The following is a 17,802-nucleotide window of genomic DNA, read 5'->3' on the forward strand; positions in this document are numbered from 1 at the left end:
AATGGATAGGCAAAAGATGAGGCCAGAAAGATAGTTGAGGGGCCAGATCACAATTCCCCTCCAACGCTAGGCTTGGTATTTAGATTTTATTTTTCCTTCTGGTAAAAACGCATGACATAATTGACCATCTGAACCATTTTTAAGTGTGCAGCATAGTAGTGCTAACTCTATACATCCTGTTGTGCAGTAGATCTCGAACTTTTTCAGACTGCAAAACTGAAACTGTATACTCACTGAACGACTCCACATTCAGAATCTGGATTTTGTTCTATGGGTAATAACGTGTTCCTGAAATTTTTTGAGAAGGCTTTCTTGCATTTTGGGAAGTAACCTAAGGGTGCGCCAAAGCATCAGTGGGCTGCATGAAGGGAAAACCATTAGGTGTTTAGTAGATTGGTACAGTGAATAGACTAGACTATAGGTTATTTTCTATTTTAAAGAAAATCCTAACTGCAACATATGTAAAAATTGTTGATATATAAATTTATCTGAAATATACTGATAATGCTTACTCATTTCAATATTTAAAAAAATACTCAAAAATACCCTAATATCTAACAGCATAGCACAACTCAAACATATCCTTAATTGCAATTTACATATGTTATGCTAAAAGGCCCTTAGCTCAAAATTGCCGCAAGTCATGGACTGTTGATTTGAGTATTTCTAACAAGCATTCCATTCTCCAACGGACTGAGTTCCAGGCTTTCACCCTCTTACTCCCTTGGCCTTGATTCAATATTTAACAGAGACTCCTCAGCATTTCATTTATATCTTTATTAGGGCATAAAATACACATGATGGTAGATTGTAGAAGAAAATTATAGATGGCTTATTTATTCTAAAGGACACCGTATTCTCTTTCTTTTTAAAAATGTGATATTCACCTAAGGTTCTCGGCATTTCCCTACTAAATTCTCCTTAGCTTTTTAGAAAGCACAAAATGTAGCACCGATAAATTCATTCCATTAATCACTCAAATAGCCAGTGTAAATTAAACTACCCTTCCTTAAGTCAATACTTCACAATTTATAAGGACTTTAAGAAACCAATGCATAATATTTACTGGGAACATTTATGTTAATGTGAGGATAAGCTAATAACAATGAGAAGAATAAATTTCCTTAAGAAAATTTGGAAGAAGACAGAAAACATAAATATAATCTGTTGAGAATATTAAATCTGCACTTTCTTCTGAAGGAAATGAAATTGCTCAAAAAATGTTAGAATTTCCAAATTACTTTTAAGGCATTTTAGTCCCAGTTTCCCAATAAAATAATATCATTTATTTTGTTTTTTCATTGTGTAAACAGAAGCCTGAATCAGTTTTGCAATAAACTGTTGGATCAAAAGAGCCTTTTTCCCAAGTTAGAAAGCTAAAAAGCTGATGCCAAGGACTAAATTATCTCCAGCTGTAAGAGTAGATTTCATTTTTCTTGGGAAAGCTGGTAGTAGCTAAATTCATGTCATTTGTTTATGAAAGAAAAGATAATCAATGGAAGATTAACAGTACAAATCAGTTAATGGGGCACTATGTACACCTACACTTACAAACTTAACCATGGTCATAAAAATATTCAAATTCCCACCCAGATATATCTATTTTAGAGGAGTTTACATTTTAAAACAGCTAACATGCAATCATATACACTAACATGTTAAAATATACATGATTGTTTATTCACTAAGTTAAAGTAGTCATAGGTTATAGAATTTAAATTATACATAAAATAATTATATGCAGAGAAGGGGGACCCCATTTTGTATTCCCACTCTGAGAAATCTGGGATATCAGGTTAGTCACATCTAGTCCTATGTCCTATGTACATGTGTACCCCTAAAGGGCTCCAGGTGAAGAGAATGCTTGGCTGGTTTTCAGGTCCTGAGTAAGATTCCAAAACAAGACAAAAACTGCCCTCAATCTCTGGAAAGCGCAGGAGATAGCTGGTGTGCATGCTACACTCCTCAGACTGCGACCTTGGGTAGTATCACTTAAATATCCTTCAACTTGCCCACAGGACTTAATCCAAGAAATCAAGAAAGAAAACTAAGTGATTAACAGAGTTGACAGCTTCTTCCGGGAGTCAAGTGATAGATTTAAAAAAGAATCTCGGCCAGGCACGGTGGTTCATGCCTGTAATCCCAGCACTTTGGGAGGCCGAGGTGGGAGGATCACTTGAATCTAAGAGATCGAGATCAGCCTGGGCAACATAGTGAGACCCCATCTCTACAAAATTTTAAAAAATTAACCAGGCATGGTGGCATGTGTCTATAGTCCCAGCTACTTGGGAGGGTAAGGTGGGAGGACTGGTTGAGTACGGGAGGTCAAGGCTGCAGTGAGCCATGATTGTCAGCAAGATCCTCCCTCAAAAAAAAAAAAAAAAAAAAAAAAGAATCTCTTTCCCATTTTTATGGCAACAAGAACAGAATTACTTGAACAGTGAGCAATAACGAGAGGCAGGGACAATGATCATAGAAGCAGAAGGGAGGAACAGGAGTGGAGGTTACCTTTACTCACCACAGGCTGAGGTCCTCAAGTGAGGCCCCCTAATGCCAGAAGAGGAAGAACATGACCCAGAGCAGATAGGAGCAATAGCCTCACAGAGGAGCCAGGACTTTGGGGAGAAGGGAGGAGGCTCTGGGTGGTAGCCCGAAGGTCTAATGTGGCTGATAGACTGACAGTTCAAGAGGTTAAGGTAACCGCCTGTCACTGGTAACCAAGCATTCCCAAGAAAACAGGCTACTCCTGGGAAGGATGTAAAAGCCCAAGTGCAGTGGGTGGGAAATAATGTGTGGGAGTAACATATTCAGAAAATAAGGCAGAGGTCTCAGGAAGAATACCTGTGTTTGGGCTGAGAATGGGTATTATAAGAGGGCATAAGAATTTACGAGTCTCTTTCATGAAAAGTAGGTGAAATCTAAGTAGAGAACGCAACATTCTAGAAATTGGTATGGAGTAAGTGATAATTTGAGACTAGTTTAACTGGTGAAAGTTAAGGGACAATTTTCTTTAGCAAGAGATAGAAGGAAAGTAAGAGGAGAAGGTGGTAGAGAAAGAAAGGGGAGGAAGGAGGTAGAGAAAGAAAGGGGAGGGAGGAGGTAGAGAAAGAAAAGGGAGGAGAAAAAAGGGAGAGGAGAAAAGAGGGAGCAAGAGAGTGACAGCAGAGCTAGGGCACAGGGAGTGCGTAGATTCATTTATAGAAAGGCCATACATTTAGGAACTGAGTCATGGCAAAAGTGGGAATGTATTATAAAATTAAATAGGTGATGAATCCTTTGTAAAAATTCCTAAAATCTGCACGTGCACACATCCCTAACTGAGACAGGCAGGGTGGTTAATTCCCTATTTTAAGATGGTCTGGAGGAAAAGGAGAAACTCCCCTCACTCAAGCTCTAGCTTAGCTAACTCTCAGCCAATCTGTAACAAGAGACCCAAGAAGCTATTAACTGCAAGCTCCTATTTCAGGGGGCTAATGATTTCCCCAAGAGTCCCATATGAGCAGTGAGGCTTAAAACCCCAACTTAAAGCTACCTCTTACTCCTCTGAATGCTAAAATTCAGGCCCAGGGGTGGAGATTTAAAATGCTACTACTACATGGAATATAGGAAGAAGCATGTTGAGCCAATGCTCAAGTGCTAGAAAAACTCCTCCCCTGCGTGCCCTGATGTGACCTTTCCCCATATAGAGAAACCCTAGAACATGAACCCACAAACTACCCTCAGAGAGAAGCCCACTCCTTTCTCCTTTCTGCAAGCTATCTCCCTTATGCACAAGCTGGAATAAACTTAAACTTACCTTTGCTGCTATATTTGGTGATCTCTCTCGATTTATATCCTGGAAGACTGCAAGAACCCTGGGTGCTGGTAACACAACCACACACACACACATGTTGTAGAGCAACATCAGGTAAAACCAGTAAGGTCTGTTGACTATCAGGCTATCCCAGAAGATGAAGAAATAAGAATTAACTAAATGTGATCTCAGAATAGGTATTTTCTAACACTGTAATCATGAAACACACATAAACACATATTTGGTCAAGTACTAATATATTAATGGCTAGAAATGAAAAGCCAAAAGGTGTATCACTTTGTGCACAACAAGGAGGAGAACTGAAATCAAAATTATAACAATCCTAATGGTAATGAATTCCTTGGAGATGGAAATAATAATATACTTTTAACATTCTCTTTTATATTTTTTTGTGAGCCATGATAAAACTAATGCAATACAAATATCTGCCTGTAAGTAGGGTGATCAAATAACTTATTGTCCAAATCAAGGCACTTCTGCAAGAAAAAGGGGAAACTATTAATTATTATACTAGAACAGGCATAAACTGGGACAGTCCTAAGCAAACCAAGGAATCTGGTCCTCTACACATAAATGTTAAATAACACACCAGCCGTTTCCTACCTATGAGCAGTAAACAGTGGGGCACAGGAATACTATTACAACTACAGCAATCCAAATGCTCAACAAGGATGGTCAGTAGGTGGAAACATAATATGCACATTTATATATGTAGCATTAATTTTAGAATGTCTATACATAATATGTTTTACAAAATTCAAATATACTTTAATATTACAAAATTCATGATAGATTTTTATCATCATGTATTTTCTCAATCAATGGCTCTAAGAATACCATCAGCGTTATGCGTGCCTGGTTGAGAAAACTTTTAACTTTTAAAAGTGTTGGCACTCATTCACTTTGTGGTCACTGTTATCTGAAGTATTTACCAAACGGTTTAGTAAATGTTGGCTATTACTATAAACATTCATTTAAAAAAAAAATTAAGTCTCTACTAGGTAGTACTAAGCCTACAGCTAAAAACTGGAATGTGGAGATACACACATTGAGATACACAAAGCCTAGTTAGGGAGAGAAATAAACAAATCATTATAACCTACTGTGTTAAGTGCTGTGGTGTAAGTACAAGCAGCAAGTCCTATGCGTGTCTTATCTAAACAGATAAATCACAACATACCATGGCAAAGGCAATAATGAAATGTAAACACAGAGCTCTGAGGTCATAAAGTGTAGAATGACCAACTGGGGGTCAGAAGAGGACAAAAGGGGAAGAGAATGCCATAGGATGGCAGAAATACAACCATCCATGAAAACAAAAGCAGACGGGGGAAGAGAACAAACTACTCAGAAATCATCTCCTTACTTAAATCACACACAAAAAAACTATACTTCTTACACAAATACAGAGCTGCATTAATCCAAATGTTCCCAGAATCCAAGACTCTATAAAATACAGTTGGAAAATCTCTGACCAGGAGGAGAATTTTTCACATATATTTCTTTTATGGGCTGTTTTGCCTAAAAAAGGTCTACAGATTACTTTTACTTGCCACTAAAAATAATTAATAGTATATTGCTACTTTTGATGATATGCCCAAAAATATTTGCTTTGAATCAAATACAATGTAAGAAAATATAAAAGAACTGAATGTTTTTGAGCATATCATTATATTATGTAAATGAACAGTAAAAGTAATATATGAGATCAAGCCTTAGACCATCTATAAAACTACCATGAACTATACCTAAAGAACTAATTGTGAGTACATCTTATTTTTAGGAAATGGCAGATGCTGGGGAAAATATACAATCTAACTTATTTTCAAAGAATGCTTCATGAACCTGTAGCTTTATAACTAAGGAATTATATAATCACAGGTCTCATTGGGGCCAGTACTAGAAAGATGACTATTTTCTCAACGAAAAGTTGATGATTCAAGAATATAAAATCATCAGTAAAAATTAAACATGTATTTATTGGACATGCTCTGGCAGTTGACATTTGTAGCTTACCTGTTTACAATAAAGTGAGGAAAAAAATCAATAAACCGAACAATTGCTAGTGAATCATATTCAATTTACTTAACAGTGTGTTAAAAGACACATTTTACATTTGGAGATTGTAAGTCTTCTTGTATAAAATGTGAGACTCGTTTATCTAAAGAATTAGATTGCTCAAGACAAATACAACTTAGTCAACAAATTTAAATAAAGGGCAAATCAACTTTCCAGGTCTCTTTGACATCAAATTCCTTTGACATAATTACAATGGAATAGACTATTCTGAAAGTTCTCTGAGGCATTTCAAAAACTGGCTACATTCTAAAATTTCAGCTAGTTTAATTCAGATTGGTCTTCCTTCCTTGAGGCTTTCTCTATGCAAGAAGAGATGTGTCTGAAAAAAAAATGCAATTTAGTTCCATTACTGTAATCCATAATTTTTCACTATGCCCCTAAACAAACCAACTCCTAAAATTGCTAGGAAAACAAAAGATACTAACAAGTGCCACCAATACCAAACAGAAAAGTAAACACCAGAATATATAAGTTGAACACTAAAAATCAATTTCTATTGAAGGGGTAGTGCTTCTTATTTCCTGGATAGATATTCTACTTCATTTTCTGGTGTTCACACATTCATTCCTATTCTCTCTCTCTCCTTCCGCCCATGTGTTCTGGGGGTGGGGTGATATCTGTCTTTTTGTCTTTACCTCCATTCCAAATGCACACATATAAAGACCTTCAGGGAGGTTTTAAGGTTCTTGAACCTTGTCTTCGGCATACTATTTTAGGTAAACTGTCAGAAGGATTAAATATCTAATGACAAAAACTGCAATTACTTTTACACCAACCTAATACTTCAGGGAAAACTTGGTAGAGCTGTATGACAATCTTTTTTAGATTTAACATGTATTTCAGTGATCAAGTCATTTGTGGGAAATTCTTTGACTTATTTTTATTGAAAAATATAATATGAATGTCAGTATGTACAAAAAAATTCAAATATAATTTCTTTTGGGTAGTAAGTCAACAAATAATTAACATTTGACTCATTTGAAAGGGAAAACTGAAATCTTCCCCAGGATAGGTAGGCAATTAGCAAAGAGGAAAGTACCATTTTTCAGACATACAAAATATGGTAGGTTTGTGAAGGAGAGGGGTGGGCCACACAGAGAATTGGCCTCTGAATCTCCCATAAAAGCAGTCCGTACCTAGATGACAACACAGAAGGGTTTCTGGAAGGAGTTTCGCTATTAATATAGGAATGGTCACTGTTTCTTTATGCAAAAATTCATAAAATGAAAAATGGCTGAGCAAAAACATTTTTTTCTGAAAGACTTAGTAGTGTTAGAAAGAGAAAGCCTAAATTACTCACAAGTGAGTTTTAACATCTTGTGGAGAGAAGTTCTATATAGGGAGACTAAAAACACGTAAGTGCTTTCTTCTCATAAATATGTTGTTGCTATCTGAGTCCAGTTTTGGATTTCTGTTCTCTTGTTTTGTTAACCAGGCTAGCCATATACATGCAAAATTAAGGGAAGCCACTTTAAAAGGAATAGCTAAGTAGGTCAATTGGGTGGGACGAATACCAGAACATTTCTGAATACAAGGTATTTGTAATCATCTCTTCTATATTACAGGAAATACAAATCCTATATTATCTTTCCCATAATATAGGATTAAAGAGGTAATCCTACAACAGAAAGTATATGCAGAGGTAAAAATAATACTCAGTGTTCATCCATCACAACCTTGATTTCAGACTCTAAAACAGATCATCTCCCTACCCAATGCACACCAGTGTTATGGTTATCTGGAAGGATCATAGAGAATCCAAGGAACTAATATTGATGAAGCACTTAGGTTCTTTATATACATTGTCTCATCTAACACTCATAACATCCTTGAATGGTGTATAATAGGGTTGAAGTAAATGTATTCTATTGATATCTATCAAAATGTCCTTTTCTTCTTCATGTGATTTAAATACACATAGGCAAAGCATCTATACATATTTTTAAATGATGCATTAACATTGAAAGTGATATATCAAACACATTGGAGAGGATGCCTTTTGGAAGCGAGAAGGCATGCACATACATATATAATGTTAGCTGAATGTCTTATTAGTTTTTAAATGTAAATCTTTTAATTAAAGCATATCCTTCAAGCAACATGTATTGTCATGATCTTAACCACTTAGTAGCCCATGAACAGAACTGAGTTCAGTGGTACTTCCTAGCTGCAAATTCTATAGATGAGCACTGTTCAAATCCTCAAAATGGTAATCTTTATAAAGGAACTCTGGGTCTACATCAAAATCCTAGAAATGGAGAAGTAGTTACCAATTTCATGTAATGCAAACATTAATATACAAAAAATGAATACATAAAATTTTTATATCCATTTTAATTCTTTCAATCACCTATGCTGAATATTTACATAACATTATTATTTTAGAAGTGAAAAAGAAAATGGCAGGAAAAAACCTTGTCTTGGACTGGAAAATACTGTTTTTGCAGTCAGTTTTAAAAGACTAAAGAAATTTAAATCTATTATGACTCAGTTCAGAAGCCAGGTACCCCCTCAACTAGTTCACATCTAAAAATCAGGACTTAAAGCCAATCCCTACACATGTTGGAGTAAAGAGCTCATACATGTGGGTGTGCAGCGCACACACACGCACACACACACACACAATTCATGTGAGCCTGGGAGGGTCTTGACTTCAAAACTGAAAACCATGGCACATCTTACTGGAGCATCAGTTGATCTCAACATCTGTTTTGGTTTGGGAATAGCACAATTTGTTAGTTTAATATATTAATGTACTTATTTTTAGTTTTTCTTTACAGAGCATTTACCATGTGCCAAGGCACTGAGGTAAGTATTTTACAAGCATTATGTCTTTTAACTTTTACAACAACCATATGAGGTACATCCCAATGGTATTCCCATCATATATGTAAAAAAACTGGCAGCCTTGTGAGGTTAAAAAACTTGTGCAAAGACATTTAGCTAAAAAGTGCTAGTTCCAGACTGCAAAGTCATGTTCTGAACCATTAAGCTATATTGAAACTCCCAACATTAATGTAATGAAGTAGAATGCCAACAACTTTAAATCAAAATACCAGAAACACCTGGAATGTCATGCCAACCCCTTCACTCTCAAATGTGTATAAGCATTATTTCTGAGAAGTTTGATAAGTACTGCAAAAACCATTTTCACAAATATAACAAAGCCTAAATTTAACTCAATGAACACTTACTAGGTTCCTATCCTCTAAAGCACTCTGCTGTGGAAAATAAGCATTTATAAGTAAGGTCCCTGATTTCAAGCAATTATGCTAATGTAGTAATCTACACAGGTTTATTGACTCTTTTAAATTTAGGAATACATTCTTTTTTTATATTTAGGAACACATTCTTTTTTTATTTTTTTATTTTTATTATTTATTTATTTATTTATTTTTTGAGACAGAGTTTTGCTCTTTGTTGCCCAGGCTGGAGTGCAGTGGCATGATCTCGGCTCACTGAAACCTCCGCCTCCCGGTTTCAAGCAATTCTCCTTTCTTGGCCTCCCAAGTAGCTCGGATTACAGGCGCCCACCACCACACCCAGCTAATTTTTATATTTTTAGCAGAGACAGGGTTTCACCATGTTGGCCAGGCTGGTCTCGAACTCCTGACCTCATGTGATCCACCCATCTCGGCCTCTCAAAGTGCTGAGATTACAGGCGTGAGCCACAGCGCCTGGCCTAGGAACACATTCTTATTAATTATTCTAAACACTTTTAGACAAATAATCCCAATAAACGGATCTTCTTAACTTTACATATCAATATGTATGCAATACATTTTATAAGAAATTGAGATTTAGACATGACACACTTCTTGGGTCAAGGTCTCCACATATAAGGTTGAGTTGAAATAAATGATAAATATAAAGGAAAAATGACTTCATAGGAAAGCCATAGAGAAGAGCCTAAATTGTGTAGATTGACATACAGAAGATGGACAGAAATGGAACGCTTTATAATTATAGAAATATTGAAATTATGATCCCGAGATAAGATTCAGCTCGACAAACAAAAGGTAGTCAAATACAAGCTTGGTCTGACTGGTAGCTGATGAAGTTTCGTCTCTCTTTCCATGACCTTAGATGGGGGAATTTCACTTCAACAAAGCTTTCACATTTTCAGTCTTCTACCTATATAGATACTAACACTCCTCTTTAAATAGACCGCATTATTTTCTGTTAGTCACATTCATGACTGGACTAGAGTATATCCTTCAGTTGCCAAAGTTTGGGGCAAGTTATGTAAACTTATTACTGGAGCATTCTAGGAAACACACAACCACGAATCTGGGAGGAAGCTGCAGAGTAGACTCTGCTCTCATACAACTATTATTTACTGACACCCACCAGGGCCAAACTTGAAGTTCACACTTTATGAGTCATTGGTTCCATATCTTTAGAAGCACAGCGTATGAGGAGTCCTTTTCAAACTGCTGATTGCCTCCTCAGCTTCTGAACATCTGTGTTGCTCTGTACCCATGACCATTTGTTTTATTTAGGTTTTTGCCAGCTGAGGATTAATTCAACTCAAAAGGCAATTCATCATTCTCGATTTTCTCCACATTTATTCCATTGATTAGGGAATTATTACAAGAGAGTGCCTCCCTCATATGGTCTCAATTATTGGGCCTAGGTAAGAGGAGGTATGTTTGTCATTCTTTAGAAACAGATATAAGGATAAAATGAGATATCCTGCATGTTTCACCTTCTTTGCAAGTACATTTTGGGGGTCCATCATTGTCTTATTTTTTCAGGCTTAACATTGGCTCTAGACACTCCCTCTCCGACACACCAAAAGGAAGAAAATAAATGCTCAAACTCAGTTTTGAAATCCAGTCCAAAACTTCTCAGGCTCACGGGAATACAGTGCACATGCGTGTATGTGTGAGAGATTGTGTGTGTGTGTGTTTCCCTGCTTTAATATTTCACAGCTTTACTGCATCTGAAAACATTTAGAAAGCTAGTTTAGAAAAACCAGCTTTGCTTGCTAGTTTTTTACATATGTTAAAACGCTATGACAGTATTCTGAACATGTCCAGTGCCTTCAACCTTTTCTACTGAAGGTATTTCGACCCCTTCCTGCACTCACACAATCCTCGCTGTCAACAGGATTTCCATTTGCAGCTGAGACAGGCAGAAGCTGGTCCAGATCAAGAATCTGGTCTTGTGTAAACGCACATGTTCCCAGAACTGATCAAAGACAGACGCACACACAGATGGTGACTCATAGGATAAACTTTTCATCAAAAATAAATACATTTAAGAAATATATCCGAGGATAATTGGTTATAAATCATCTTACCTTGAAAAACAGAAAATGGAGGCCAAATAAAAATTTTTTAATATTCCGCAAACAGAAAAATCCTATTAAGTGTGGTTAAAATGGATGCCAGCAACTTCTTTATACCACTGACTATGTTCCCAAATCACATACACAGGATTTTCCAGGGATCACAAGTCAAAGGCAACTAAGGCTATGTAGTGGCTGAGCCTGAAAGAACCTCATCTATGAGGTACACTGATTCTTTCCATCCCTCTTTCTTTTAAAATTGTATATATATTTTTTAAATCAATGAACTTAATGGATCATTTATCTCTACAGAATATATTATTTTTCTCCTGGCACTCAAAGATTGCCAAAGTTATCACCTGCAATGAAGAATTACCCAGGCAGCCACCTACCAGTAGTGATACAGCAATTAATCAGAGGAAAAGTCAATAGGAGAATGAGAGTATGGCACTTAAGAAACATGTCTGTGAGTGTGCTACCATGGCATCATGGAGAGAATCAGTAGCAGACCAAAAGTGAACAAACGGGTTGTGTCCCACTTCCTATCGGGTCCTTAAAGATCCTGCCTAACTGAAATTCAAGGGCACTTTCATCCATGTCATTTAAAGCTATTTTATATTCCATGGAAAACAAAGTCGTGAATGAAACCAATAAAATACTGTTTGCTGTAACATGCCATCTCTTGGCTGAGCATAAGTGGGGAAGAAGTACAGGATGATTCGCAGCAATGGCTAAACTGTAAGCTAAAAGAAGCTGCTGTAAAGACAATGAAATGAGACATCTCCCTTTGGCTATGTCTGAAGAAATGATAGAAAAATAGTGTTATGCAGCAATGGACCACTGGGAAACAAAGCCCACAAGAAGATCCATCTTGGCATGCAGCCATCAAGGGTGGATTAGAACTGTATGTGAGCCCGGGTGCAGTAGTTCATGGGTGTAATCCCAACACTTTGGGAGACCAAGGCGGGAGGACTGCATGAGGCTAAGAGTTTGAGACCATCCTGAACAATATAGCAAGACCCTGTCTCTAGAGAAAAAATTTAAAAATTAACCAGGCATGGTAGTGTGTGACTATAGTCCTGACTAGTTGGGAAGCTGAGGCAGGAGGATCCCTTGAGCCCTGGAGTTCAAGGCTGCAGTGAGCTATGGTCTGACCACTGCACTCCAGCCTGGGTGACAGAGTGAGACCCTGTCTCTAAAAAATAAACAAACAAAAAACAACTGTATGTGAGTGAGAAAGAATTGGCTGTTGCAACTATTAATACGTGACAAAGAAGAAGACATATTGCCTAGTAGCTTTTTAGACATGTATATAGCTTTGTGGAAGCTACCTAGGTATAGCAAGATGATTGAAGCCAACATAATACTTCTCTCATTGCTAACTCTCCTTTGTGATAAAATCTGACACCAAGGTTGGCAGTGAGAGCAGCAGTCAGGCCTGATGTTCATCTGCTCGACACTGGTATGGCCAGTGCAGTTGTTCATGGGTATGCCTATTCTGAGCAGCCAGTATTATGAAATATTGTTAGTATCAGGTGTGCCTCAACTAAGGGATGAAAGTGCTTTAGCAATAGAAAGCAAATAGGGCAATAACAAGAAACTAGGTATTTCAAAGGTTTATATTTTGCTTAAAGTGAAAACGTAATTACAAATAGTTTACCAATGAGTACTAGAAATGGTAATTGCAAAATGTGGCCAGCACAAGTAAGTATAAGGACATTTGCCAACAAAATAAAAAAAAAAAAACACAAAAACTTAAGTTGTGGAATCCAGAGTTTAAAAAAAGGAGGTGACATACTCAAGAAGAAAATGGTAAAAAATAGAGCTAAAAGGTCAATAAAATTAATGTCAAAAAGCTTAGGGGAAGAAAAAATATTTATACAAACTACAACAAGGGTTTATTTCTAGTAAAATAAAAAAATCTTAAAAATGGTTACTATCAAAACTTCAATGGATAAGTGGGTAAGAGGTTCGGAAATTTAAAAAAGAAGTACAGAAGGTGAAAAAAACACATTTTGAAGACTTAAAAGAAATATAAGTGAAAGGAAATATTTCAGTAAAACTTTTTAATGACAAAAGTCTTCAGGGGGTGGTGGGGAAAATAAGTAGACTCATTCAGTGCCAATGACATTATAAATTGAAGATATCTGGAGAATATTTGCTAATTAGAAAACAGTATGTTCAGTGATTCCACTGTTGTAAATTCATCTACAGACATAATTTTTTAAATGTATGTGATGCTTACAATAAAAACTAACTATAAACAAGCCCCCTATTAGGGGAAAGCCAAGTATATTAGAGTATACTGATATAACTGAATACTATGCCACCACTAAAAAGATAAATGTGATAAGGAAATGTGGAGAAATATTTATAAAAATATTAAAAGTAGAAATATATGTACAACTACGTACATATATGTATGTGTGTATATGCAATAGTGAAATTAATTTAAAATTTATAGATAAGATTGTTATCCCACTAAAAAGCTAAATATAAGTAATAACGAAATATGAAATATTTACAAAATAGCAAAAGAACAGTAGAAACATATATATACATGTAAGTATATGTATATGTACATATATTACAATTATAAAAACTACTTATAAGTTTGAAACAAAAATCAGTAGGGAGCTTGAAGAAATGAAACTGGTTGTGTGTGTGAGATTTTTTTTATTATTATTTTTTCCTCCCATGACATGTGGGAATTGTGGGAGTTACAATTCAAGATGAGATTTAGGCAGGGACACAAGCAAACCATATCATTCCACTCCTGGCCCCTCCCAAATCTCATGTCCTCACATTTCAAAATGAATCATGCCTTCCCAACAGTCTGCCGAAGTCTTAACTCATTTCAGCATTAACTCAAAAGTCCATAGTCCAACATCTCATCTGAGAAAAGGCAAGACCCTTCTGCCTATGTGCAGAATCAAAAGCAATTTAGCTATTTCCTAGACACAATGGGGTTACAGGCGTTGCCTAAATACAGCTGTTGCAAATGGGAGAAAATGGCCAAAATGAAGGGGCTACAGACCCCATGCAAGTCTAAAATCCAGCAGGGCAGTCGAATCTTAAAGCTCCAAAATGATCTCCTTTGACTCCATGTCTTACATCCAGGTCATACTGATGCAAGAGGTGGGTTCCCATGGTCTTGGACAGCTCCACCCCGTGGCTATGTAGTGTACAGCCTCCCTGCTGGCTATTTTCACTGGTGGGTGTTGAGTGTTTATGGCTTTTCCAGGTGAACGGTGCACACTGTCAGTGCATCTACCATTCTGGGGTCTGGAGGATAGCAATAGCTCTCTTCTCACAGCTCCACTAGGTAGTGCCCCAGTAGGGACTCTGTGTGGGGGCTCCAACCCCACATTTCCCTTCTGCACTGCCCTAGCAGAGGTTCTCCATGATGGCCCTGTCCCTGTAGCAAACTTCTGCCTGGGCATTCAGGTGTTTCCATACCTCCTCTGAAATCTAGGTGGAAGTTGCCAAATCCCAATTTTTGACTTCTGTGCACCCACAGGCTCAGCACCACATGGAAGGTGCCAAGGCTTATGGCTTGTACCCTCTGAAGCCATGGCCCAAGCTGTACCTTGGCCCCTTTTAGTCATGGCTGGAGCGACTGGGATGCACAGCACCAAGTCCCTAGACTGCACACAGCATGGCCCATGAAACCATTTTTTCCTCCTAGGCCTCTGGGCCTGTGATGGGAGGGGCTGCCATGAAGACCTCTGACATGCCCTGGAGACATTTTCCCCATTGTCTTGGGGATTAACATTTGGCTCCTCATTACTTATGCAAATTTTTGCAGCTGGCTTGAATTTCTCCTCAGAAAATGATTTTCTTTTCTATCACATTGTCCACCTGCAAATTTTCCAAACTCTTATGCTATGCTTTCCTTATAAAACTGACTGCCTTAATAGCACCCAAGTCATCTCTTGAATGCTTTGCTGCTTAGAAATTTCTTCTGCCAGATACCCTAAATCATCTCTCTCAAGTTCAAAGTTCCACAAATCTCTAGGGCAGGGGCAAAATGCTGCCAGTCTCTTTGCTAAAAATTAACAAGAGGCACCCTTGCTACAGTTCTCAACAAGTTTCTCATCTCCATCTGGGACCAGCTCAGCCTGGATTTCATTGTCCATATCATTATCGGCATTTTGGTCAAAGCCATTCAACAGGTTTCTAGGAAGTTCCAAACTTTCCCACATTTTCCTGTCTTCTTCTGAGCCCTCCAAACTGCTCCAATCTCTGCCTGTTACCCAGTTTCAAAGTTGCTTCCACATTTTTGGGTATCTTTTCAGTAACGCCTTAGTCCCAGTCACAATTTATGGTATTAGTCCATTTTCATGCTGCTGATAAAGACATACCTGAGGCTGGGAAGAAAAAGAGGTTTAACGGACTTACAGTTCCATATGGCTGGGGAGTCCTCACAATCATGGCGGAAGGCAAGGAGGAGTAAGTCACATCTTAAGTGGATGGCAGCAGGCAAAGAGAGCTTGTGCAGGGAAACTCGTTTTTAAAACCATCAGATCTCATGAGAATCATTCACTATCATGAGAACAGTGCAGAAAAGACCCACCCCTCATAATCCAATCATCTCCCACCACTTCCTCCCATGACACATGAGAATTGTAGGAGTTACAATTCAAGATGAGATTTGGGTGGGGACATAGCCAAATCATATCAGGAACCAATTACCTTCAAATTCTTGAACTATTTGGAATTTCACAATAACTTTTCCCCATAATCCTCAACATTGCAAATATTAAACAATCACAAACATCCAAATATGTAATATTTCACATTAGCAACAAAACCTTTTATTTTTTATTCTTTTATTTTTTGAGATGGAGTCTCACTCTGTTACCCAGGCTGGAGTGCAGTGGCGCGATCTTGGCTCACTGCAACCTCCACCTCCTGGGTTCACACAATTCTCCTGCCTCAGCTTCCTGAGTAGCTAGGACTATAGGCATGCACCACCATGCCCAACTAATTTCTGTATTTTTAGTAGAGATGGGGTTTCACTATGTTGGCCAGGCTGGTCTTGGACTCCTGACCTCAGGTGATCCACCTGCCTTGGCCTCCCAAAGTGCTGAGATTGTAAGTGTGAGCCACCACGCCCAGTCGCAACAAAATCTTTAAATATGAAATTGTACAAAAAATTTCAAGTGACATGAGCCAACTGAGATGTGCTGGGAGGAGCGCATTTCCCCTCTAAAAGAACAGATTCTACTCAGCTCTAGCATATTGTTGGCAGATTTCTCCATTTTTCAAGAAAAGCTAAAACTCACATGCTTATCTGAAATCTCCCGTTTTGAAATACTAAAATAAAATAAAATCTTTCCACAATCCTGTAGCAATTTCCACCATTTGGTGGATCATTTTTGAGTCTGGGATACCCTCTCAGACATGTACATGGCTTGCTTAGCCTCTCTGTTCCTTGATTCCTTAACTATAAAAATGGGGTAATAATAACCACACCCACCTAATAAGGTTGTGGGTAGGAATAAATTAAAGATAAATGAAAAGTGTTTAAATTACTGCTAGTCACACAGTAAATGCTGAAAAGTTACCACTTTCCCGATCAGTTTTCCGCTGAAAATAAGCACTTGACATCTCCCCACTTAAAACTATCAAAGCTTCTAAGTCAATTGACAATATTTCCTGATACATACTCAATACAGATCACTGCTCTGAGGACTGTGCAAATAGGCAAGGAAAAGGAAGGTACAAGGTACCTACACTTGTCAATAAAATGAGAATGAGGAATCAGGGTAAATGTATATTAAACCAACCCAAGGACATGTACCAAAATTTAAAAAAAATGTTCAAATGGATATTAGCAAAATCATAAGAAAAACTGGGATCATTAAGAGAAGGGAGTGATATATGAGTTGGTATAATAGATTATAAGGCAGGACAGAGTGTGGGATGAGGCCACATTGAGTAGTTTCTTCAGGAAAACAAGCATTTAGGCAGGGCTCAAAAGAGCATTTAGGCAGGGCTCAAAAGAAGACAAGAAATGTTATTTAAATTGGGGGATATAATGGGGAAAGAAAATTGATTAGGAAGTTAAGGAAGATATCACGGAAGTCAATTAAACTGAGTGAAGTGTGCATTTTAGAGGCTAAAGCATACCTCAGGAAAGGGAATATGGTCATGGTGAAATCAGCTTCAGGGTCTGGGCATGAGAAGACATTAAACCTGTGAACAGTGATAAAAATGAAGAAGAAAACGAGATAAGTGATCCAGCTTCATTTCCTCTGCTAAAGCTATCCCTTTGAAATGCTCTCTCTCTTTCCAAAGGATATGTTTTAAACATGGTCCCTCTTACTATCACATTGAAAATCTCTCACCAGAGAGTATGAAAACTCTGCAAGCACCTGATCTGTGAGAGAATTGAGATGTCCTATATTTGGCTATACTTTTTTTCTTCACTCCTTCTAAAAATTGCATATTTGCTGTAAAAAATCACACAATGACATCTAAGTGAAATATTTCAAATGAATAAAATTACCTTTAATTCCCAAAGCTAACACAATTCTTATTATTTTCATATTTGCTTGTCTAATCTATGTCCATAAGTATACAGATTTGCCTAGTTACAATCGTTGAGTGC

At 37.4% G+C, this 17,802-nt stretch overlaps 1 protein-coding gene and 1 long non-coding RNA gene across 9 annotated transcripts in view; both read right to left on the reverse strand.

The window, feature by feature from the left end:
• The window catches only part of LOC129059088 (uncharacterized), a 31,326-nt gene extending 14,011 nt beyond the window's left edge, over positions 1-17,315 (reverse strand). The window contains exon 1 of the long non-coding RNA XR_008524784.2: positions 235-17,315. This is a non-coding gene — a long non-coding RNA (uncharacterized LOC129059088). The remainder of the gene's footprint in view (positions 1-234) is intronic.
• RNF150 (ring finger protein 150) overlaps positions 1-17,802 on the reverse strand; it is a 270,744-nt gene that overhangs the window by 177,211 nt on the left and 75,731 nt on the right. The gene's annotated exons all lie outside the window — the stretch shown is intronic.

This window comes from Pongo abelii, chromosome 3, assembly GCF_028885655.2.
Source record: "Pongo abelii isolate AG06213 chromosome 3, NHGRI_mPonAbe1-v2.0_pri, whole genome shotgun sequence".
Classification (NCBI taxonomy): domain Eukaryota; kingdom Metazoa; phylum Chordata; class Mammalia; order Primates; family Hominidae; genus Pongo; species Pongo abelii.